The following is a 25,279-nucleotide window of genomic DNA, read 5'->3' as shown; positions in this document are numbered from 1 at the left end:
CCTAGCAACTTTCCCTTTTTCTTCCAGCATTCTGTGTGACTTATACGGTGCACTGTGCTAGGTGGGTGGAGCAATTTCCTGTCTCACAGATGTAAGGATGCCTAGAATACTAACAACTAAAGAGAGTTTTAAAGTTACAAAATGAAATATTTGTTCTGTGGTCAGGACCTCTCCCACAGCATATTTAGGTGGGATCCTAGAGGCGAAACACATGGCTCCCAGTTTGCATGGGCTCCCCCGTCCTGATTCCCTGATTCCCAACATGGGATCAACCACTAGAGGGTGCTGTACTTAATAAAATGATGGATATTTTGATTTGTTTTCATTTCACCTAATTGAACTTCTATGTGCTAGCAGAGCTGCGCAATCTTAGGATTTTTTCTTACCAAGAAGGAAGCACAAAACACACAAGAAACACTCTTAGGAGATTATTAGAGGGGGCATGTAGAGGCCTGGGAAGTTAGTGTTCAGAGACAGGGAGGACGATGGCTCATCTAGATTTTAAAAGCTGCCTGGTGCATGCACACAGGGGTTGACATGGCTCCATCATATGCAGATGATCGGGCTCAAGGAAGCGGGCAAGGGTTTAGCTGAGTCATACGTGGATCATGCAGGAGGGAACCTTTAACATCCCCAGGTGACTGAGGGCTTGTGTGCCCCTGCATGACCCCTAGAACCTAGAAGTACCAACCATATGTGGCTTAATCCATTGCAGTCACCACCTTACCAAGTGATTTGAAATGCCCATCATGAGCTGAATATTACTGGATCTATCAAGTTATAAAGTAGGACATTTACAGCTACAACCTGTTATCAAATGGGAGTGGTATATTAGAGATCAGGACCACGTAGGTCCTGAAGACACAAGGAAGATACATGAAGAAATGGCCAACTTCCAATGGTTTCTACTCCTGTTACAATGCCTTCTGCTGTCAAGCATACACCTATAGTCTATTCCCTATGATTGGTTGAATGAGGAAGAGATGACTAGGTAGTGGGATTTTCTGAGTTTGAGACGAGTCTGGCATACAGAATCAGTTCCACAATTACACAGAAAAATCCAGTCTTGAAATCACCAAAAAAAAAAAACTGAATCAAACAATAACTATGACCCAACTTCAATCAGCATCTTACATTCTAGCAGCAGCAGTCACATATAAAGTATTTTGAAGAAGAAAAGTCTCTTTTTGCCTCTGTGCTTTGGCTCTGGCTACCAAGCTCATTCCTGTACTAGCATTAGTGCCTACGTCATTGTAATTTTGGTGAATACTTAAAATGAGCTGAGAAGTCAAGGTTTGTGGGCTGAACAACTGCTGGATTCTTCACTTGATCTTAGAGAAAAGGCTGAGAAGCAATCTATTGGATTCTTCAATTGCCATTGGTAAGCAGCTGTTCTTAAGTTACCTGGACCACAGCTTGTAAGACATTCTAATAAGCTCACTTTTTACATCCATGGTGAGAATCATTCTACCTGTTCTGTTCATGTAGAGAATCTTGAATACTGCAGCTGTATATTTTATTCACCTAACTATAGAGGAAGATATGCCGGCTGACAATAGTGCTCATGAAGTCATTCTTTCTAGCTCCATTATTCTCTACATATTCAAATTTCCATGAACACTACCCTTTTTATAATTATTCATTCGCCTGGAGTTTGCTTCGAATTTAAGGAATAAAACCCATAAACAATGGAGTCATCATCCAGCTTTCCGATGGGGGAAAGACCAATCATCTTGAGACCTGGTTCCTGCTTTTCTCCTTCCTGTTGTGTAAAATCCCTGTGAAAACCATGTAAAAAGTACCTTCAGTTCATCTGACCTCAGAGTGAAGCCACAGAACAAATATTTCATTTTGTAACTTTATTTTTTATTTATTTTTTTATTTATTTATTTATTTATTTATTTATTTATTTATTTATTTATTTTTCGAGACTTGGTTTCTCTGTGGTTTTGGAGCCTGTCCTGGAAATGGCTCTTGTAGACCAGCCTGGTCTCAAACTCCCAGAGATTCCCCTGCCGAGTGCTGGGATTAAAGGCGTGCACCACCACTGCCCAGCTCATTTTGTAACTTAAAAACTCTCTTCTTGAGGGGCGGGGTGGAGCCGCGGCAGGAAGGCGAGGGGCGGGACCTGCTGGGAGCGCGGCGGCGGCGGCAGCGTGCGCGGGCACGAGCGACGGGCCTGCTTCGTGCTCAGGAGCAGCGGGCGCGCGCTGCGGCGGGTGTGCGGGACGCGGTCTGTTGTGCTCCCGGTTCTGCTCGGTCCCTCCTCGGTGGCTGGCGGAGGCCCCGAGCGCTGCGCTGCGGGGCGCGTCCCTTCCTTCCCTGCTCGTCCTGCCAGGCTCCTCTCGCACTGAGCGGTCTCTCGGACGCCACACCGGCCCGGATATGGGTCGTGGACAGCAGAAGATTCAGTCTCAGCAGAAAAATGCCAAAAAGCAGACTGGACAAAAGAAGAAACAAGGACATAACCAAAAGGTTGCTGCGAAAACTGCCTTAATATACACCTGCACAGTCTGTAGGACACAAATGCCAGACCTGACTCTTCTACTGTCTCAGACCTAGGTAACAAACCTGCAGCTGCTTTTTTTTTCTTTCTTTCTTTTTTTTTGTTTTATTTTTCGAGACAGGGTTTCTCTGTAGCTTTTTTTTTTGGGGGGGGGGGGTTCCTGTCCCGGAACTAGCTCTTGTAGACCAGGCTGGCCTCGAACTCCCAGAGATCCGCCTGTCTCTGACTTCCGAGTGCTGGGATTAAAGGCGTGCGCCAGCACCGCCAGGCTGCAGCTGCTTTTTGTAAACAAACTGTTGATCAGCAAAAATAAAGGGGCTACAGAAACACTCATTTTTATGCTGTTCCCTTTGGGCTTCATGCAAAGACAATTCTGTGTAAGTGTATAGTCAACTCTGATTTGGAAATCTGAAAAATCAGTCCATTCTTATAAAGTTTTTTTTACAATTGTAATTATATTGATGTTCATATTGTGTAAAATAACTCATTCAATAAAGTAGTGCTTTGATTTCACAACATCACAAGAAAAAAGAAACTCTCTTTAGTTGTTAGTGTTCTGGGCATCCTTACCCTTGCGGGACAGGAAATTGTTCAATCCACCTAGTACAGTGCTCCATACAAGCTAGTGAGTCACCATTGCATCCAACAGGAAAAAAAGAAAGTTCCTCTGGAGAGCTAGAAGATGACATTGATCACTTTAGTAGCCAGGGGCCAGTGCTATTAAATGCATGTATTCTCAAATCTGGAGAAGTTCTCTGTTGGGGTGAATGGAATGGACAGGAGCCAGTATTCTGTCTCTTTTAGCACACTGTACCCCCTATGGGCGGTGCTCTAGCCACTCAGGACTCACTAGCCAATCATGCACTCCAGGTGACCTGTCAGTCAGAAGCAGTGCAGGTCTCTTCCGGGCAGCCACCTTCAGTCTTGGCTTTGAAGAGGAGCTGGTGCCAGTAGATTCCTGTTCTCGGGTGCAGTTGCTGTTGCAGGGAGATGATGAGCTGAGAACTTTGGCAAAATGGAGAAGCACAACTTGGTGAGTGAGGGAACGTGGTCTTCTGATGGGGAGGAGCAGAGGGCGAGGTGCGGAAAACACTATGGTGTGTCCTTCCGTCATCTGCATGGAAACCTGCCGCCATAGTCCCTGTACTGTGAAGTCCCTCATGGTCCCTGCTAAACTCATGAGTCTAGGGGCAGGCCTGTGTATAATTTTGCTCTGACTCAATCTGCTTAAAGTATTGGGAGCAGGAAGCTGTGTTTAAAAACACTTTTGTAGTCAACTTCAGCAGGGTCGATGCATTCACGGAAACAAGTTGCCAAGCTCAGAGAGGCCTAGTTTCTTCAACATAGTTTCAATATTGAGCACTTTGCATTTAACCTTTAAATGTAATCTCCATTTATATTTAAATCTGTGGAGGTTATCAAATACATCTCACATGTTGGGTAGGTCTCCACTACTATACGATAATGTAGAATAGTAGAATTGGAAATACAAAGGATTTACCAATGCGTTTGAAATAATTAAGTCTCACAAAGTAGAATTTAGCAGAGGGAGGACTGTGTCTAAAACACCCAAAAGCTAAGTATATGCTAATGAGGGCTGGTAGAGATTAGAATGCCCAGGTATACATTGTTCATCAGGATTGTCCAGATATTTGACTCCAAACCATTTCAAAGAAGCCAGCACTGATATTTTTTTTAAAAAATTGCCGGTGGGCAACGATGGTGCACACCTTTAATCCCTGTAATCCTGAGGAAGAGGCAGGTGGATCTCTGTGAGTCTACAAGAGCAAGTTCTAGGACAGGCTCCAAAGCTACAGAGAAATCCTGTCTCGAAAAGTCAAAAGTAAATAAATAAACATCACTAGGCTCATCCAAATATCAAAAAACAGACCTCTTATGAAGCTGCTCAAAGAGGCATTACAGAGTCACAGCCAACCATAAGGCCTGGTCTGATTTCAAGTTCCTGTTTTCCTTTTGAGAAAAGCATAGTTCTACCAGAAGGGCTATATGACACCAGGTGACCTATATTTGAAATGTAAATCACTGTTGTGTGAAGGACTGGCCTGAACAATCAAGGCTTTCATTTAGAACCTCAGGCAGATAAGAGGGACATTCTTGGGAGACCTAGTAACAGCCTGGGACATAAGCCTTGTGAGTTTCCCTAAGAACCTGATGTATTGATAATAAAACAGAGCTCCTTCTCTAAAACCAGGAATATGCATTGGAGCTGGTAATGGTCTGGTGCCCAGGCCTTTGTGGAGGGGTTGCTTCAGATCTTGACAACCCAACCCTTCCCACTAGATGGAGCTCTGCACTTAGCCAAGATTTCAAAATACCCTGTATATCCTTTGTGTAGAATTGTTGGACTAGCTTCTTCCTAAATTTGTCTCATTGCATGATAGTTTCTGCTGACTTCATATAATTCTTTCATTTCTCCTCAGGAATTAGTATACAAAATGCTAGACATCATCTTCTCTCTCCCTGTATTCTTTTTCTTGATACAGTGTTTCTCTGGCCTTGAACTCACAGAGAAACACAGGGCTCTTCTCCCTGTGTCTTGGGATTAAAGGCATATGCTACCACCACCTGGCTATTTTTCATAAGAAGCTTATTAGCATGGGACATATCTTCTGCAACACCCCCCCCGGTCTTTTTTTATTTTTTACTTGTCCAGTATTTCTCATCCCTTGTGACCTTCACCTTACATCCCTGTCAGTGAAGAATGACCTGCTGTAACAGGTCACTGGCGTACTTAAGAAAATATTCTGGGAATATTTCTTGTCTAAATATCTAGACCAGCATGTTGCCTGTTGCTACCTCAATTGTTCAAAGTATAATCTGGACACAGTGGTGGCGCATGCCTTTAATCCCAGCACTCGGGAGGCAGAGGCAGGCGGATCTCTGTGAGTTCAAGAACAGTCTGGTCTACAAGACCTGGTTCCAGGACAGGCTCCAAAAACCACAGAGAAACCCTGTCACGAAAAACCAAAAAAAAAAAAAAAAAAAAGGGCTGGAGAGATGGCCCAGTGGTTGAGAGCACTTGCTGCTCTTCCAGAGGTTCTGAGTTCGATTCCCAGCAACCATATGGTGGCTCACAACCATCTGTAATGAGATCTGGTACCCTCTGGCTTGTGGACATACATGGAGGTAGATTGTTGTATACATAATAAATAAATCCTTAAAAAAAAACAAAGTATAATCTGGACGAAGTGCCTAAGAGATACTTAAAAGATAACAGCATATATTGAATGCAAAATCTGTCTAACCTGGTTCCACTTGAGCATTGGACAGGGATTTATGCATACTGTCATTAAAGAGACTTTTTTTCATTAATCTCCTAAGTGTGTGATGTGATTTCTCAGTGAAAAGGCATATTAATTCTAGAAGAGTTTCATTTCCATCCTGATAGAAATATTGTTTCTGAGACAAGTTGTGTTATGTTGACTCAGGTGGCCTTGGTCCCTGTCTGCTGCCTTACACAGCAGTGACCTTGAGTGTCCTCTATATTACACCTTCAAAATACTTAAATGACTAAACCAACACACAATTTTAAAATTATGTATTTGCTGGGCAGTGGTGGTGCATGCCTTTAATCCCAGCACTCAGGAGGCAGAGGCAGGCAGGTCTCTGTAAATTCAAGGATAGCCTGGTCTACAAGAACTAGTTCCAGGACAGACACCAAGACTACAGAAAAACCCTGTCTCAAAAAACAAAAACAAAATGAATAAAATTATGCATTTGAGTCATGTAGTTACAGTCAAATGCATTTGCAGGGAAAGGATTTGCATATGCAGTATTATTTCTGTCTTCAGACCACAGTAGAAAGAATAGATTATTGTGTGCACTTCAGGGGGCACAGCATAGGCAATCAGCTGTTGGAGCCACCACTATGAAAAAGGGCCTGATTGTGGTAGCAGGAGTGATTTGTAATTTGCTAGCATATTTAAATTAATGTCATGTGAATGAACACAGACTAGATTGTGTGCTATACATATTGGGAAGGTTGTCTTGAGTCAAGAAATATTGAATTAGCAAATAGGCAACTATCCTCTGCAGATATGATTGATCTTGCTTGACACAGTTATTTCGGCTCAGTGATTTGAAAAACAGGCCATTGACTAACTCTATGTGTCAAGTTACAGATCTCAGCAGCCAACATATGTATATGGGCACCATCAATCTACCTCTTATTAATGACATCCCCTCCCCTAGGGAAGGGCCTTCTCTTTTTTCAAAGTTATTATAGAAAATTTTATTTAATCTTAAAAGTACATTATTATCATCACTTCAAAAATCACTTTTTGGTATCAGTTTCAAATACTTTCTTTAAGTGTATTGCTGCTCTTTTCTCTATTTGTTTCTGTTCTCTAATGTTTCTAAGTCATTAGTAGTTTTATTTCATTTCTTTCAAGTTATGTTCATTTCTTTGTAGAGCACTGTCTCCTGTAGCTTAGGCTTGCTTCATGTTGTGTAATTGAGAATTATTTTCAACACCTAATCCTGCCTCTGCAGCCCAATGCTGGGAAGACAGTCCTGTAACTCCTTCCAGGTTTGGCCTTGACTTATCAATGAGAAAGAAAAATAGCAGTTAATAAGTGTCTGCTAATCTTTCTGGCTTTTATTTGGGAACTTAGAAATGAAGAGGGATTGGTATAGGCTTGCAGTCTTCTGTTCCTATTTAAAGTGTTCAGAGTGTGGAGCCTGAACCTAAAAGATGCAAAGATGGCAACATGTGGAATGCAGAATCTCTTCTAGCCTGGCTTCTCTTCGAGCTGCATCTAGAGATGGGTGTACCATATAATCATAGAGACTTATTTATTGATCTCTCAAATGTGTAGAGTGAATTCTCTCTGGGGAAGTCCTATCAGTTCTAAACAACCGTAGTTTCAGGCTTTCAGAAATTCCTTTCCGAGACTAGCTATCTTACCCTGACATAAGTGGCTTTGGTCCCAGACTTTTCCTCTCCAGGGCAATGACCTTGTTGTCCTGTATGACACCTTCAAAATCTTAAATTAAATGATTGTAGCACCTCAGTTTCAAAGTTACACATTTGAGTCAGGAAACTGAATATCCACTGCAGGAAAAATATTTGCATGTGGAGAGTGGTCTCTCTCTTGAGATCAGAATAGAAACAACTATCTCTATTTTTTCTCTTCTCCAATGTTTCTAGGTCATTAATAGTTTCATTCCATTTTTTAAGTGATGTTGATTGTTGATTTCTTTGTAGAGCAATGTCTTCTGTGGCTTAAGCTTGCCTCATGCTAAGTAATTGAGAATTGCTTGAACACCTAATCCCACCTCTGTTGTCTACCACAAGTCAGAAGCCAAATTTGGGCGATAACACATGTTATACTTGTACTGGAAACAAGAAAGATGCACAATCTATAAGTGATAGAATCTTCTTCTGAAGTTCGCTTCAGCACTGTTGCACCAATCTGTTTTGCAGAGTTGGAAACTCAGTTAAGATTCTGTGAGAGTTTACTGAATGAATTTGTAAAAATGGAGCCACAGTTGTATGATGCGATGATAGGATGTTGAGATACCAAGCTATGAGACATATGCCATAAAGAGCTTCATACAGGGAGTGGAAGCAGCAAAAGAGAGACATCTACAGGAATAGAACTATGTAAGCCCTTTGAGAATGAAGTCCTAACAGCCTGAGACAGACCTACATGATTCATTGTTTGCCCTGATAAGTTTTAGTCTTACCTTGGTCAAATACCCTAACTGTACTCATATTCCTTTTTTTAAAATTTATTCTTCTCTCATACTATACAATGAGTCAATACACCCAATTTTTCATCTTATTTTTCCTTTTAGTAGTTAGTAATTCTTCATTCAGTTTCAGTTTTCTTATGTGTACTGTGTACATTGATCTGCTTCCTTGCCTCTCTCTGTTAATAGACATTTCTCTTGTAAGGTGATATCTTATTCAAAGGGTACAGAAGTATAGAATCCTGAACATAATTAGCTGTTAGTCTAGGACCAGGAAAATGGAAATAAATGTTAGGAATAATGGCAGAAATTGAGTATTGTGGTCATAGGATTTCAGTTGGAAATAAACTCCAGAAAAAAAATTAATCCTGAGGTCGTTTGTGTGATATTTTGGCTCAAATCTTTCTTCCTCTGCCTGTGCTCTATAAATTGAGTAAGACAGAATTAAAAAATAATGAGCTAATTTCTTAAATGGAACATTGAATATGTTCAAAGGTTATCACTGATGGCTTATTCAGGTGCACAGTGGAAAAAACAAGTGAGCAAAAATTAATAAAAATGAGAAGGTAGTTTCAGACAGCAGTCATGTGTTGAGATAGGCAGGGATTTTCAAGGTGTTTATCACCATTATAGAGAAGGCCCATGCTATGGAATGGAAGCTTATCAAGGTGCCACAAGCATAAGACTCTGGCCACAGAAAACTTCAATTTAGGGAAGGTGTGAGCAAAGTGATTCATAGTCTCAGGAAGCTACTTTTGGAGACAGGGTTTCTCTGTGGTTATGGAGCCTGTCCTGGAACTAGCTCTTGTAAACCAGGCTGGTATCAAACTCACAGAGATCCACCTGCCTCTGCCTCCCGAGTGCTGGGATTAAAGGCATGCGCCACCACCACCTGGCAGGAAGCTACTTGTTTCAAAACTTTCTGCACCTGTGGTCCAAGCTTGTTAGTGTCCTTCACAAATAAGAAATCACACTTTTCAGCATCACCCCTATGTGTTGCTCTTGGAAACAAGAAAGAATCAAAATTTAAGATCATGAATTTTTAGTTTATGGTTACAGTTTATCATTGTTGCAGGCATCTATGTTATGCAGAGTTAGAAGCCCAGAGAGGAGACAGTGAGAGTTCATTGCATGGAGCTCTGAGGATTGAAGCCTGGCATTGTTGGTTGTTTTCTTTTACTTCTTTCTCTATTGAGAATCTGCTACCCATTTATCAAATAAATCTCACACATGGAGGCTTATGTTTTCTTTCCTTTTTTTTTTTTTTTTTTTTTTTGGTTTTTCGAGACAGGGTTTCTCTGTTGTTTTGGAGCCTGTCCTGAAACTAGCTCTTGTAGACCAGGCTGGTCTTGAACTCACAGAGATCCTCCTGCCTCTGCCTCCCGAGTGCTGGGATTAAAGGCGTGCGCCACCACCGCCCGGCTGGCTTATGTTTTCTTATAAATGTCTGACCTTGCTTTGCTTTGGCTTCTTTCAAGGATGGTTATTTTAAACTTAATTTTTTCTTTCTATCTTTTCACTCTGGCCTTCATCTTTCTCTATTCTGTATTCCCTTCTTTATTTCTGACTCCATCATTTGCTGTGTAGCTAGGTGAATGTCTCCTGTTGTTCTCTCCTTTTCTTGCCTTGTCTTCACTTTTTCATCCCAGAGTTCTCCTTTCTTTTATTCTCTTTGGCTGCCAGCCCTCTCTATGCTTTCTTGTCGTTCTCTTGGTCCTTCAGTTCTTTTCCATATAAACCAGGTATTTTAGATAGGCAAAGTATCACAACTTCACAGAGCTAAACCAATGCAGCATAAAAAATGGCAGCACTTCTTTGCATCATTAAATCAAAAGTTCTACAGCATAAACAAGTAAACACAATTAGAGATGTTATTTCACAACACACTGGATTTTCATTTTGAGCCCAAACATGTTAAGATACCTAAGTTATGACACAACTTCCATGGAAACCTAGCTGCTCATAGGGAGTGGAAGTTACCAAAGAGAGAAATGCATGAGAAGTCGCAAGGACAGGACCGTTTAAGCTATTTGAAACTGAAGCCATACATCTGACAAGGGAGCTACAGGATTTGATGTTTGTCCTGCTCTACTTCAGTCTTTCCATGGTCCAGTCTTCCCTCACTGTGTCTCCATCTTTCTCTCCTGGAATGTTAATGGGATTTTGTGCCATTCTATATTGGCAATATGTAACTAGTTTTCATGTTTTACAAGATGTTACTGTCAAGAGACAGAAGCTTCTCAGCTTCAGGATGTGCCATTTATTATCTGTGCTACTGTGGTTTTACGAAGGAAGTGGTCTACTGTGCCCATGTATTACAGGCTTCTTCCCACTTTCTCTTCTATCAGGTTCATTGTGTTCGGATTGATATTGAGATCTTTAATCCATTGGGACTTGAGTTTTGTTAATGGTGACGAACATGGATCTATTTTTATTCTTTTACAGGTTGTCATCCAGTTATGCCAACCCCATTTGTTAAAGATACTTTCTTTCTTCCGTTGTATAATTTTAGCTTTTTGTCAAAAATCAGGTGTTCTTAGGTTTGTGGGTTAATAGCTGTGTCTTCAATTCAATTCCATTGGTCAACGTCTTTTTTTTTTTTTTTTTTGGTTTTTCGAGACACGGTTTTTCTGTGGTTTTGGAGCCTGTCCTTGAACTAGCTCTTGTAGACCAGGCTGGTCTCGAACTCAGAGATCCACCTGCCTCTGCCTCCCAAGTGCTGGGATTAAAGGCATGCGCCACCACTGCCCGGCAACGTCTCTGTTTTTATGCCAATACCAAGCTTATTTTTTTTTTTGCTTTTGTTTTTTTTTTTTTCAAAATAGGGTTTCTCTGTAGCTTTGGGGCCTGTCCTGGAACTAACTCTTGTGGACTAGGCTCATCTTGAACTCACAGAGATCCACCTGCCCTGCCTCCTGAGTGCTGGGATTAAAGGCATATGCCATCAGCATCCAGCCAATACCAAGCTTTTTTTCATTGCTGTAGAGTTTGATGTTAGGAGGGTCATGCCTCTGGAAGTTCCTTTATTGTATAGGATTGTATTGGCTATCCTGGGTTTTTTGTTTTTTCCATATAATGTTGATTATTGTTCTCTCAAGATCTGTGAAGAATTTTGTTGGGATTTTGATAGGGATTGCACTGAATCTATAGATTGCCTTTGGTAGAAATGCCATTTTACTATGTTGATCCTACCAATCCAAGAGCATGGCAGATCCTTCCATTTTCTGGTCTCCTCTTCAATTTCTTTTTTGGAAGACTTAAAGTTTTTGTCAAAGAGATCTTTCACTTCCTTGGTTAGAGTTACCCCAAGATATTTTATGCTATTTGTGGCTATCATTAAAGGTGATATTTCTCTGATTTCCCTCTCCACTTCTTTATCTTTTGTGTATAGGAGGGCTACTGATTTCTTTGAGTTGATCTTGTATCCTGCCACATAACTTAAGGTATTTATTAGCTGTAGACACTCTCTGGTAGAGTTTTGGGGATCACTAATGTACACTATCATATCATCTGCAAATAACGAAAATTTAACTTCTTCCTTTCCAATTTGAATCCCCTTGATCTCCTTATGTTGTCTTATTGCTATTGCTAGAACTTCAAGCACCACATTGAAGAGATATGGTGAGAGTGGACAGCCTTGTCTTGATCCTGATTTTAGTGGAATGGCTTTGAGTTTCTCTCCATTTAATTTGATGTTAGCTGTCAGCTTGCTGTATATTGCTTATATTATATCCAGATATGATCATTGTATCCCTATTCTCTCCAAGACCTTTATCCTCAGTATGGAAGCAGGGCCTCTTGCTGGGCTCCAAGGACCTCACAGAGAAAAAGGCCATGCATCATTCTTTGTAGGAACTTCAGTAAACATCTCTGAATTCTTTCATTTGTTCTTTCATTGATTTTATTCAATGGATACAGTGTCTTAATGTATACTTCCACCTGTCCTGGACATGATTCCATAGACTTGGCTGACATTCAAACCAGGAAAATATATCCACCTGTGCTTCAGAAATTCTGAGTTTAAAGGCCTGAGTCAATACACCCAGTTTGTCTACTGTATTTTTTTTGTGATTAGTATTTCTTCATACAATTTTCTCATGTGCACTATGTCCTGTTGATCTATTTCCTTTGTCTCTCTATTAATAGTTCTTTTGTGAGGTGATATCCCATTCAAAGGGTACAGAAATGACAGAGGTGAATCTCCTATTCAATTTCCTTCTAAAGTGATTGTCTGTGTCTTGGAATAATACCAGAATTTTATGACTATACAGTCAAAGAAGTATACATTTACGATGTTGTCACCATCATGCTTTCTATTATACATGTGACTGAAATATTTTAGAGGGCAGTGACCTATGATGATGTGCATATCAACTTTACTCGGGAAGAGTGGAATTTGCTGGATCCTTCCCAGAAGAATCTCTACAAAGATGTGATGCTGGAGACCTACAGGAACCTCACTACTATAGGTAAAAATGAATTTTCTTCATGTTTCAAAATAAGGGGATAATTTTTTCTTGTTTAATGATGTTCTTCTGTAATTTGATTTAGAAAGAATAAGAATGAGTTGAATAAAGCAGTCATAGTTCTAAGGCTCCCTTGAGATAACAGTTTAAATATTGCATAATTTTCAATAACTTAACATATATTTTCTGGTATTATATTTTAGAATGCATTTGGGAAGACCATAATAGTGAAGAACATTGTCAATTTTCTAGAAGACATGAAAGGTAATTTTCATGTGCAAGCTGATAACAGATGATACTTTTTAAGGCATAGCACCATGAGAGCTTTGTTGTAGATCTGCAAATAAATTTCTTTTTGCTACTCATAATATAAAAGTACACACATTGAAGCAATGATAAGTATATCTGCAAAATTATTTACTAAACCAATAGCCCATAGTAAATCTTGTATTCCTTGTACACTTCTTGTGACTGTGCTAAGTTTAGTGAGAGAAGCAGTTAGAGTTGAATCATTGGCAGTTGTTCTGCAGAAACCTTTATCTATACCATAAGTCTGTGAGGAACAGCAAGTTCCTTTAGAACTCAACGTGAAAATATTTTAATTGAAATTCTTCTTTACTATGTATACCATAGGTTACTCTTGATACAAGAATATGAGCATAGGGATATAGAGAGATGTAGCATCCCACTCTCTAAGAATAATTAGATAACCAATAGTCCCCATGTTGAGTATACTTGTTGAATTGGATTAAATTATACAATTAATTGGTTTTCCACCATCACTGTTAATATATGAACAAACTCTCACTGCAAGAAGCCCTATGAGTTCTAGAACTGTGCAAATACTGTTGGGTGTCCTAGTTCACATAACATATGTAATATGGTTCATGGTATAGGAGAATTCATGAATGTTAAAGCTGAGTTTATCCAGTTCTCTTCGCCTTTGTGTAAATTATCATAGAAAAAAAGATTCTGTGACTATAAAAAGGTAAGCCATAAAAGAAAGGGATTTGCCATTGGAGGTATCTTTCAAGTTGCAAAGCAGTGCCTAATCAAAGAGCAAAACATGAGTTTAGACAGACTTACAAAAACATAGTATCTGATTCCTCTTTAGAATTGGAACATATTATAAAATTCATAGAAATGTGTAGGCACAACAGTGTATTCAATGTAGTAAAGCTTTTACATGTGCCAATTATTCTTACAGGAGTGAGAGAATTCAAACTGGAGAGAAACCTTCAGTAAATTTTCAATGTGATAAATCCTTGACATATCACAAGCACCTTAAATGGAATGAAAGAACACATACTGGAGAGAAACCCTATGAATGTAATCAGTGTGGTAAGGCCTATGCTTACCGCAGTACTCTTCAAAGCCATGAAAGAACACATACTGGAGAGAAACCCTATGAATATATACAATCACATACTTATATTTCCACAAGTATATACACACAGAATGCCCAAACACACACAGAGATGTACAATAGCACATACAAATTCATACAATAGTACATACAATTCATTGCCAGCTCTGATTGTGTCTTTCTATGGTTATTTATGCTGGTTTGTATTTGTAACGCACACATTCTCAGCTATTGAGTAGGTCTGATGTAAAAAAGTTATCAGCTTCGTGACAGGTTTTGAATATTTTGCAAAGGAAATCCCACGTACAAGGAACATCTGTGGTGGAGTGATTATTCTGTTGTATACTCTGAAGATTTGTCACTCAATTTGCTTTAATAAAACAATGACTGTCCAGCAGATAGGCATGAGACAGAGGGAGCATGTCTAGATTGTGTCATGCTAATAAATGTTCTACTATGTGGAGAATATGTGTTAACTTAAAAATGTCACAGGTAGTTAGTAATAAGCCTGATATATTGGTCAAGTATTTTCAATTATTAAAAGCCTTGATGTAGTTATTTTGAACTGGTATGTAGGAAAGAAATGACAGTTTAAAAATGGCACTCCGGAAGAGCAGAGGCATTCTGTAGGTCTGGGTTGAAAGCCTCTGTCTAATAGCATCGGTCTGACCCCCAGTTCGGGGGGCACCTAGCTGGGGCTGTCCTCCCTTACTCTAGCCTTGCATGTACTTGGTATTAACCAAGATGCTGAGAGTGAGTCTCGCTCGGGGGTCAGAGGAGGAGAGTGACCGGTCCTGGGCCATTCCTGCATACCCCGCGGACACCATAACTCCAGCCCTAGGGAGTGGGAAGGGCCTATAGCAGCGCCTGGCTCCCTGCTTTTCCTCTCCTTCAGCATTGTCTACTAGCTACTTTTCCTGCTCTCTTTCCCAGGAGACGAATGTTTGAGCCTGAGATGGCAGCCACCCTGCTCATGGCTGGGTCCCAGATCAGACTTAATGCCAATGCCTTCTCGACATTTCTAACCATGTCTCTAATTTCAAGAAGAAAGGCTGGGACTAAACTCCTAGATGCTAAGTAGTGAGGAAGCATTGTGTGATTTCAGGCCCCTGTGACATTTGAAGATATGGCCATGTACCTCACTCGGGAAGAATGGAGACCTCTGGATCCTACACAAAGAGACCTTTACAGGGACGTGATGCAGGAGAATTACGGAAATGTTGTCTCATTGGACTTTGAGATCTGGAGCAAGAACGAAACAAATTTGAAAGAAGAGCTTAGTGAAGATGTGGAGTTTGTGACCATGTCCGAAGAGGCTATTGGGGATGCTGAGAAGAACCCGGAAAGCGAAGAAGTCTTTGAAAGTGGGGACAGGTCCGAAAGACAGTGGGGAGAGCTGACCGCAGAGGAGTGGGTCAGCTACCCTCTCCAGCAGGTCACTGACCTGCTGGCCCACAAAGAATTTCACACAGGCATCCACTATCACATGTGTTCTCAGTGTGGGGAGGCCTTTAGTCAGATTTCAGACCTCAATCGACACCAAAAAACGCACATGGGACACAGACCCTACAAGTGTTACGAATGCGGCAAGGGCTTCAGCCACAGCTCCCACCTTATCCAGCATCAGAGAACACACACGGGCGAGTATCAAGGTTATGATAAAAATTTTTACTTAAAGCTAAAGAAAACTGTGATGTCTAAAGAAAGTAACCAATTGTTGTCATGAATTGAACTTTCTTTTTTCTAGGAGTGTGTTCCTATTTCCAGACTTCAAAAAGATATAAATAGACTAAAAATATATGAGGCACTAGAGTCATGCCTAGGTGAGAACTATTGTTAGATGTTTGACAGCTTCCTGTAATTTCTTCTGCAATAATATCCAAGGTATTATCTTTAAGTGCATACAGAATGCACATTCAAATACACATAAGAAGATGCAGGGCTGGTTCAACATATGAAAATCTATTAATGTAATCCATCATATAAATAAACTGAAAGAAAAAACCATATGATTATTTCATTAGAAGCTGAAAAAGCATTTGACAAAATTCAACACCCCTTTATGATAAAAGTCTTGGAGAAATTAGGGATACAAGGGTCATACCTAAACATAATAAAAGCTATATACAGCAAGCTGACAGCTAACATTAAGTTAAACGGAGAAAAACTCAAAGCCATCCCACTAAAATTAGGAACACAACAAGGATGTCCACTCTCTCCATACCTCTTCAATATAGTGCTTGAAGTTCTAGCAATACCAATAAGACAACATAAGGGGATCAAGGGGATTCGTATCGGAAAAGAAGAAGTTAAGCTCTCGTTATTTGCAGATGATATGATAGTATACAAAAACTCTACCAAAGAACTCCTACAGCTGATAAACACCTTTAGTATTGTGGCAGGATACAAGATCAACTCCAAAAAATCAATGGCCTTCCTATACACTAAGGATAATGAAACAGAGAGGGAAATCAGAGAAGCATCACCTTTCACGAGAGCCTCAAATAGCATAAAATATCTTGGGGTAACTCTGACCAACGATGGGAAAGATCTATTTGACAAGAACTTTAAGTCTTTGAAGAAAGAAATTGAAGAGGACACCAGAAAATGGAAGGGCCTCCCTTGCTCTTAGATTGGGAGGATCAACATAGTAAAAATGGCAATTCTACCAAAAGCAATCTATAGATTCAATGCAATCCCCATCAAAATTCTTCGCAGATCAGGAGAAGACAATAATCAACTTTATATGGAAAAACAAAAAACCCAGGATAGCCAAAACAATCTTATACAACAAAGGATCGTCTGGAGGCATTACCATCCCTGACTTCAAACTCTACTACAGAGCTGCAGTATTGAAAACAGCTTGGTATTGGCATAAAAACAGAGAAGTCGACCAATGGAATCGAATAGAAGACCCTGACATTAACCCACAAACCTATGAACACCTGATTTTCGATAAAGGAGCTAAAAGTATACAATGGAAAAAAGAGAGCATCTTCAACAAATTGTGCTGGCAAAACTGGATGTCAACTTGTAGAAGAATGAAAATAGATCCATATCTATCACCATGCACAAATCTCAAGTCCAAATGGATTAAAGACCTCAACATCAGTCCGAACACACTGAACTTGATAGAAGAGAAAGTGGGAAGTACTCTACAACACATGGGCACAGGAAACCACTTCCTACGTATAAACCCAGTAGCACAGACATTAAGGACCTCATTGAATAAATGGGACCTCCTGAGACTGAGAAGCTTCTGTAAAGCAAAGGATATTGTCGCTAAGACACAAAGGCAACACACTGACTGGGAGAAGATCTTGACCAGCCCCGCAACTGACAAAGGTCTGATCTCCAAAATATATAAAGACCTCATGAAACTAGACCGTAAAAGGCTAATCAACCCAATTATAAAATGGGGCACGGAGCTGAACAGAGAATTCTCAACAGAAGTCCAAATGGCCAAAAGACACTTAAGGTCATGCTCAACTTCCTTAGTGATCAGGGAAATGCAAATCAGGACAACTTTAAGATACCATCTTACACCTGTCAGAATGGCTAAAATAAAAAAAACACCAAGGATAGCCTTTGCTGGAGAGGCTGTGGAGGAAGGGGTACACTCATCCATTGCTGGTGGGAATGCAAACTTGTTCAACCACTTTGGAAAGCAGTGTGGCGGTTTCTCAGGAAATTCGGGATCAACCTACCCCTGGACCGAGCAATACCACTCTCGGGAATATACCCTAGAGAGGCCTTATCATACAACAAAAATATATGATCTACTATGTTCATAGCAGCATTGTTTGTAATAGCCAGAACCTGGAAACAACCTAGATGCCCTTCAATAGAAGAATGGATGAAGAAAGTATGGAATATATGCATATTAGAGTACTACTCAGCAATAAAAAACAAGGGCTTCTTGAATTTTGCATGGAAATGAACAGAAATAGAAAACACCATCCTGAGTGAGGTAAGCCAGACCCAAAAAGAGGAGCATGGGATGTACTCACTCATATTTGGTTTCTAGCCATAAACAAAGGACATTGAGCCTATAAATAGTGATCCTAGAGAAGCTAAATAAGGAGAACCCAAAGAAAAACATATAGGCATCCTCCTGAATATTATCCTTCATCAGGCGATGAAAGGAGACACAGACAGAGACCCACAATGGAGCACTGGACAGAAATCTCAAGGTCCAAATCAGGAGCAGAAGGAGAGAGAGTACGAGCAAGAACTCAGGACCGCGAGGGGTGCACCCACACACTGAGACAAAGGGGATGTTCTATTGGGAACTCACCAAGGCCAGCTGCCCTGGGTCTGAAAAAGCCTGGGATAAAACCAGACTCACTGAACATAGCGGATAATGAGGACTACTGAGAACTCAAGAACAATGGCAATGGCTTTCTGATCCTACTGCATGTACTGGCTTTGTAGGAGCCTAGGCAGTTTGGATGCTCATCTTATTAGAACTGGATGGAGGTGGGGGTTCCTTGGACTTTCCACAGGGCAGGGAACCCTGATTGCTCTTCGGGCTGAGGAGGGAGAGGGACTTGGTTGGGGGAGGGGGAGGGAAATGGGAGTTGGTGGCGGGGAAGAGACAGAAATCTTTAATAAATAAATAAATTAAAAAAAAACAAATACACACAAGACACACACACATACATCACATATCCACAATGAACACAACTTTTAAGACAGTTTTTCACACAATGAATTGGTTCATGTAAAGAAAGAGCAAACTTGGACTTGAAGTAAAAGAAATTAATTCTTCTAAGAAAGGTTTCCAGGCCGGGCAGTGGTGGTGCACATTTTTAATCCCAGCACTTGGGAAGCAGAGGCATTTCCAGGACAGGCCCCAAAGCTACAGAGAAACCCAGTCTCAAAAAACAGAAGAAAAAAAAACAAAAAAAAAAACAAAAAAATGAGAAAGTTTCCCAGTAGAAATATCTGGTTCGGATCTCCTCTACTCCCAAGGGAATATTTCATAATATATGTCCAATTCCTCTGTCATCTTCCGAACTAAGTTCCCAAACAAAGGCATCAATTGTATCTTGGCTCAATTCCAGGAGTTTCTGAAACATTCCAGTAAAAGAGGTATTCACATAAATCTTGAATTGGATTTATTTGAGAAGGAAGAAAACATGAGTATGAATACCTCTGCAAAGTGTGGAAAGGGACAGCTGTATACTGAATGAGCATATGGCTCAAATAGGACATCTTAATAACAGAGAGCAAAGGAGATTTTGATGATGGGAATTTGCTGGATTTCAATCCCTGATCCTGAAAAAGCTCAGGGATAGACTTGATTTTATGCCGAGGGATTCATTGCTTTTCTGCTTAGTGGACAAGGATAGAGTTTGTTTTTATGGATCTGATTTGAGAGCCAAATTGTGTGTCTCTACTGGCCCCTTTTAATGTTGGCTCTTTTCAGAGAGATGTTATTTCTTTAACTACTTCTAGATTCAGAGAGAAGGTACTTTCTTTTGGCTCTGGTTTCAGGACCAATGTATGTTTCTTTGAATACCCTTTCACAAACCAATAATGCTTCATAAAATGTTTGTCCATTAGTTTGCTACTTCAAACTAAAATAATAAGAGGTATCATGATGCTTGAACAAATTGTTGACACTATAAAATTCTTTTCTATACAATAACTGTTTTTGTTTAAAGAATAATTTACAATAAGCCCTCAGTTTTTTTCCTCAGGTCCAAAGATTATGGTAATATGCACCACAAACTTAATCAGATTGATGACAAACAAAAAGTCTTACTCCTATATGAAGCACAAAACATTCTGACACTGATTTTCATAGAGTATCACTACAGTAAGATTTTTCTCATGTTTTTAAAGAACACACATATTAAACTCTGAGTTTCTCTATAGGATGTCTTATTTTACATATTTGGAGATGATTGGGAAAAAGGATTCAGGACAGATTCCATTCACATGTATCTCTCCAGTATGTGTTCTTTTATGCAATTGAAGATGATTGTGACATGCAAAGTCCTTACCACATTGATGGCATTCATAGGGTTTCTTGCCAGTATGTGTTCTTTTATGATTTTGAAGAACACAGTTGTGAGCAAAGACCTTACCTCATTGATTACATTCAAAGGGTTTCCCTCCAGTATGTGCTCTTTTATGCCTTTGAAGATGACTGTGTTGAGCAAAGGCCTTACCAGACTGATTACATTCATAGGGTTTCTCTCCAGTATGTGTTCTTTTATGGTATTGAAGGTGACTATGATGTGCAAAGGCCTTACCACACTGATTACATTCATAGGGTTTCTCTCCAGTATGTGTTCTTTTATGTCTTTGAAGATTATCCTGACATGCAAAGCATTTAGCACATTGATGACATTCATAGGGTTTCTTGCCAGTATGTGTTCTTTTATGATTTTGAAGAGAACAGTTGTGAGCTTACCTCATTGATTACATTCAAAGGGTTTCTCTCCAGTATGTGCTCTTTTATGCCTTTGAAGATGACTGTGTTGAGCAAAGGCCTTACCACACTGATTACATTCACAGGGTTTCTCTCCAGTATGTGTTCTTTTATGCCTTTGAAGATGACTGTGTTGAGCAAAGGCCTTACCACACTGATTACACTCATAGGGTTTCTCTCCAGTATGTGTTCTTTTATGGTATTGAAGGTGACTATGACGTGCAAAGGCCTTACCACACTGATTACATTCATAGGGTTTCTCTCCAGTATGTGTTATTTTATGCATTTGAAGACTACCACGTTGAAGAAAGGCCTTACCACACTGATTACATTCATAGGGCTTCTCTCCACTATGTGTTCTTTTATGGTATTGAAGGTGACTATGATGTGCAAAGGCCTTACCACACTGATTACATTCATAGGGTTTCTCTCCAGTATGTGTTCTTTTATGCATTTGAAGGTGACTATGACGTGCAAAGGTCTTACCACACTGATTACATTCATAGGGTTTCTCTCCAGTATGTATTCTTTTATGGTACTGAAGGTGACTTTGATATGCAAAGGCCTTACCACACTGATTACATTCATAAGGTTTCTCGCCAGTGTGTGTTCTTTTATGGTTTTGAAGAGTACCACGTTGAGCAAAGGCCTTACCACACTGATTACATTCATAAGGTTTCTCGCCAGTGTGTGTTCTTTTATGGTTTTGAAGAGTACCATGTTGAGCAAAGGCCTTACCACACTGATTACATTCACAGGGTTTCTCTCCAGTATGCGCTCTTTTATGGTATTGAAGCTGACTATGACGTGCAAAGGCCTTACCACACTGATTACAGTCATAGGGTTTCTCTCCAGTATGTGTTCTTTTATGGTATTGAAGGTGACTTTGATGTGCAAAGGCCTTACCACACTGATTACATTCATAGGGTTTCTCACCAGTATGTGTTCCTTTATGGTTTTGAAGAGTACCACGTTGAGCAAAGTCCTTACCACACTGATTACATTCATAGGGTTTCTTTCCAGTATGTGTTCTTTCATGCAATTGAAGATAATCCAGACGTGCAAAGTATTTACCACACTGACTACATTCATATGGCTTCTCTCCATTATGGGCTCTTTTATGCATTTGAAGATTACTGTTCTGAGCAAAGGACTTACCACACTGATTACATTCATAGGGTTTCTCTCCAGTATGTGTTCTTTTATGTCTTTGAAGATTATCCTGACGTGCAAAGCATTTACCACATTGACTACATTCATAGGGTTTCTCTCTAGTATGTGTTCCTTTATTCTTTTGAAGATGACTGTGATCAGCAAAGGCCTTACCAAGCAGATTAAATTTATATGATTTTTCTTCATTATGTGTTCTTTTATGACTTTGATGAGTTTCATAAAGAACAAAGTCTTTATCATCTTGACTATATTCATAGAGTTTCTCTCCAGTGTGTGTTCTTTCATGCATTTGATGATGACTGTGATAGTCAAAGGCTTTACCACATTGCTTAATTTCACAGCATTTTTCTCTGGTATGTGTTTTTTCATTCCTTAGAAGGTGAGTGTCATAAGACAAGGCTTTACCACTGTGAGAACATATTGAAAATTTCTCTCCAATTTGATTTCTTTTAATCCTGCAAGGATAATTTACACATGCAAAAGCTTTACCACATTCAATACACTGTTGAACCTCAGATCTGTATGAATTAATTTCATAATTTGTTCCAGCTGTAAAAATGAATAAAATATTAATGTCTTATGACTTCATTTAAAATCATGTTTTCTTCTTTCATTAGGAAAAATATTTGTGATGATAAATTCCTTTGTGTCATGGTTTACCATTTCATCTATAACTATCCCTATGTTTTTTCTATGATATTTTTCACATTTTTTTAAAAAAAAACTGCATACACTGAATGCCTTAAACTTACTGCATTCATAAATTTTACTATGAATCATTATACATTGGCTAAGTGAACAAAGACACCAAGAAGTATTGGCAGACTTAGAACTCTTGGGGCTTTTTTGTAATGTGAAGTTGTTTATGTATTAACAATGATGGTAGAAAACCAATTACTGTATACTTAGTCTTAATTGAACAACTATACTCTCCATGGGAACTACAGTTTATCTTCTAATTGTTCTTAATGAGTCGTATGCTACATCTTTCCATATCCATATTCTCATATGCTTGTATCAAGAGTTAACATATGATATACATAGTAAAGGAAGAATAGTGAATAAAAGATTTCCACATTGAATCCTCATGGTTTGACTTGCTGTTCCTCATAGACTTGTGGTATGGATATTAAGGTTTCTCCACAACAACTGCGCCTTGACCCTTGACTCTAACTGCCACTTTCACTAAACTTAGCAAGTCACAAAAACTTTATGAGTAATCCAAGTCTTACCATGAGCTATTGATTTAGGAGAAAGTTTGCAGCTACACTCATCACTGAAGTGTGTATACAGTTATTGTCATAAGTAGCAAGAAAGAAATGGACTGGCAGATCTACTACATAGCTCTCACGTTGCCATGACTCAAATGGTGATTTCTGTTTAGTCATTGCTTCCTTGACTATTTCTTTTTCTTTTTTTGGTTTTTTTGAGACAGGGTTTCTCTGTGGCTTTGGAGACTATCCTGGAACTAGCTTTGTAGACCAGGCTGGTCTCAAACTCCCAGAGATCCGCCTGCCTCTGCCACCCGAGTGCTGTTGACTTTTTCTTTAACGAATGCCTTGCAAATGCAATTCACATATGAGAAATTGAGGAATATGGATTTGTGAGAATTTAATAACCATCAATGCGCCGGGCGGTGGTGGCGCACGCCTTTAATCCCAGCACTCGGGAGGCAGAGGCAGGTGGATCTCTGTGAGTTCGAGGCCAGCCTGGTCTACAAGAGCTAGTGCCAGGACAGGCTCCAAAGCTACAGAGAAACCCTGTCTCGGAAAAACTTAAAAAAAAAAAAAAAAAAAAAAAAATAACCATCAATGCATTTAAAGCTGTGCTTATTTACACTGCTACTTTTGATTCATTGTTCCTGGACATATTACAAACTCATCAGAGGCACATTGTTATAAACTTGCACAGGAAAATTACCTTGCAGGTCTTCTAGAGCATTGACTATGTTCTTCAGTGTTACAGTCCTCCAAAATGTACCCTGAAATACAGTACCAGAATATGTATGTTATATTATTGAATATTGTACAACAATTAGTTCATTATCTTTTTTTTATTTTTTTTAATTAATTAATTAATTTATTTATTTATTTTTTGGTTTTTCGAGACAGAGTTTCTCTGTGGTTTTGGAGCCTGTCCTGAAACTAGCTCTTGTAGACCAGGCTGGTCTCAAACTCACAGAGATCCGCCTGCCTCTGCCTCCCGAGTGCTGGAATTAAAGGCGTGCGCCACCACCGCCCGGCTAGCTCATTATCTTAAGTGCACCTCAGAACTATGATTGTGTTATTCATCTCATTTTCTTCTTTCTAAATCAAATTACAGAACAACATTATAAGGCAAGGAAAGGTTGTCTCCATATTTTGAAACATGAAGGAAATTCATTTTTACCTATAGTAGTGAGGTTCCTGAAGGTCTCCAGCATCACATCTTTATAGAGATTTTTCTGGGAAGGACTCAGCAAATCCCACTCTTCCTGAGTGAAGTTGATATGTAGATCATCATAGGTCACTGCCTTCAAAAATATACCATACGAGTGTACATGTAAGCATGACAGTGACATCATTGGAAATGCATACTTCTTTGAAAATACAGTTGTATGATTCTGGTGTTACCCATTCTTATTCTGTGATATAGTCAGTTACTTTAGAAGTAAATTGAAAAGGAGAGTCAATTCTGTCATTTCTATACACTTTGAATGGGATTTCACCTTATAAGAACAATATCTATTAACAGGGTGAGACAAGAAAAAAGATCAACAGTAAATTGTATGCATGAGAAAATTGTATGAAAAATTCCTCATTACAGAAAGAAAAAAAGATACACAAATGGGTGTATTTGTTTATTGTGCCTTTAACCACAACACTGAAAAAACAGAGGTGGGTATATTTGTCTCTGAGTTGAATGTCATGCAAGTCAATATAATCAGGTCCAGGAGAGGTGGCAGTACACATTAAGTCTCTTTCTCCATTGCAAACCTCAATAACACAAACAATGGGATAGAAAAACTAACAGGCTTTTTTTGAAGTTTCTACAAAGAGTTGTTTTCACTCCAGTTCTGTAGTCTTCTTCCAGACCCTGAAGTACCCTAATATAAACTGCAATACCAATAACATTTTGAACAAAAAGAACTTCCTGTATAAAACAGTTACAAGTGGACAGATGAAAACAGTAGATATATAAATGTTGGTCATAAATAATCAACACAGACCTGGAGAGAGGGCAGATTAATTCAGCCCTCTTGCTGATCTTGAATGGAGATGGACAAATTTGCCTGTACTTACATGGGGATTATAATTATCCATTTTCCAGGGTAAGGATTTCTGATATCCTTTGATCACTTTCATGGTACATATCCATGCAGGCATATAAAACAATCATATTGATTTAAAAAATTCATAGCAAACATAACAAGCAAGTAGATGTTCATACAACTGTAATTTAATGACTCAAAATACTCAGGCAGTATAAAAGCTATCAATCCATGGGATGGCATCCTGGGAATTAGAGAGATACCCTCTGTCAATTTTTAAAATTCAAGATAAGCATGAAGCTCAGCACAGCAGCTTATACTTGACATAAAAAATACCTGCATTCCAGGGCCATCATCCAGT

At 39.4% G+C, this 25,279-nt stretch overlaps 2 pseudogenes; one reads left to right on the top strand and one right to left on the bottom strand.

Moving 5' to 3' along the window:
• LOC121434580 overlaps window positions 1–15,078 on the top strand; it is a 42,175-nt pseudogene extending 27,097 nt beyond the window's left edge.
• Window positions 15,079–19,942: 4,864 nt separating this feature from the next.
• On the bottom strand, window positions 19,943–24,970 carry LOC121434579 (annotated as a pseudogene).
• Between the last annotated feature and the right edge of the window lie 309 nt (window positions 24,971–25,279).

Source organism: Microtus oregoni, unplaced genomic scaffold (genome assembly GCF_018167655.1).
Source record: "Microtus oregoni isolate MIOR12 unplaced genomic scaffold, Mior012 000044F_000, whole genome shotgun sequence".
Taxonomy (NCBI): Eukaryota; Metazoa; Chordata; class Mammalia; order Rodentia; family Cricetidae; genus Microtus; species Microtus oregoni.
The sequence above is the reverse complement of the archived record's forward strand: the minus strand, read 5'-3'. Positions and strand labels throughout refer to the sequence as shown.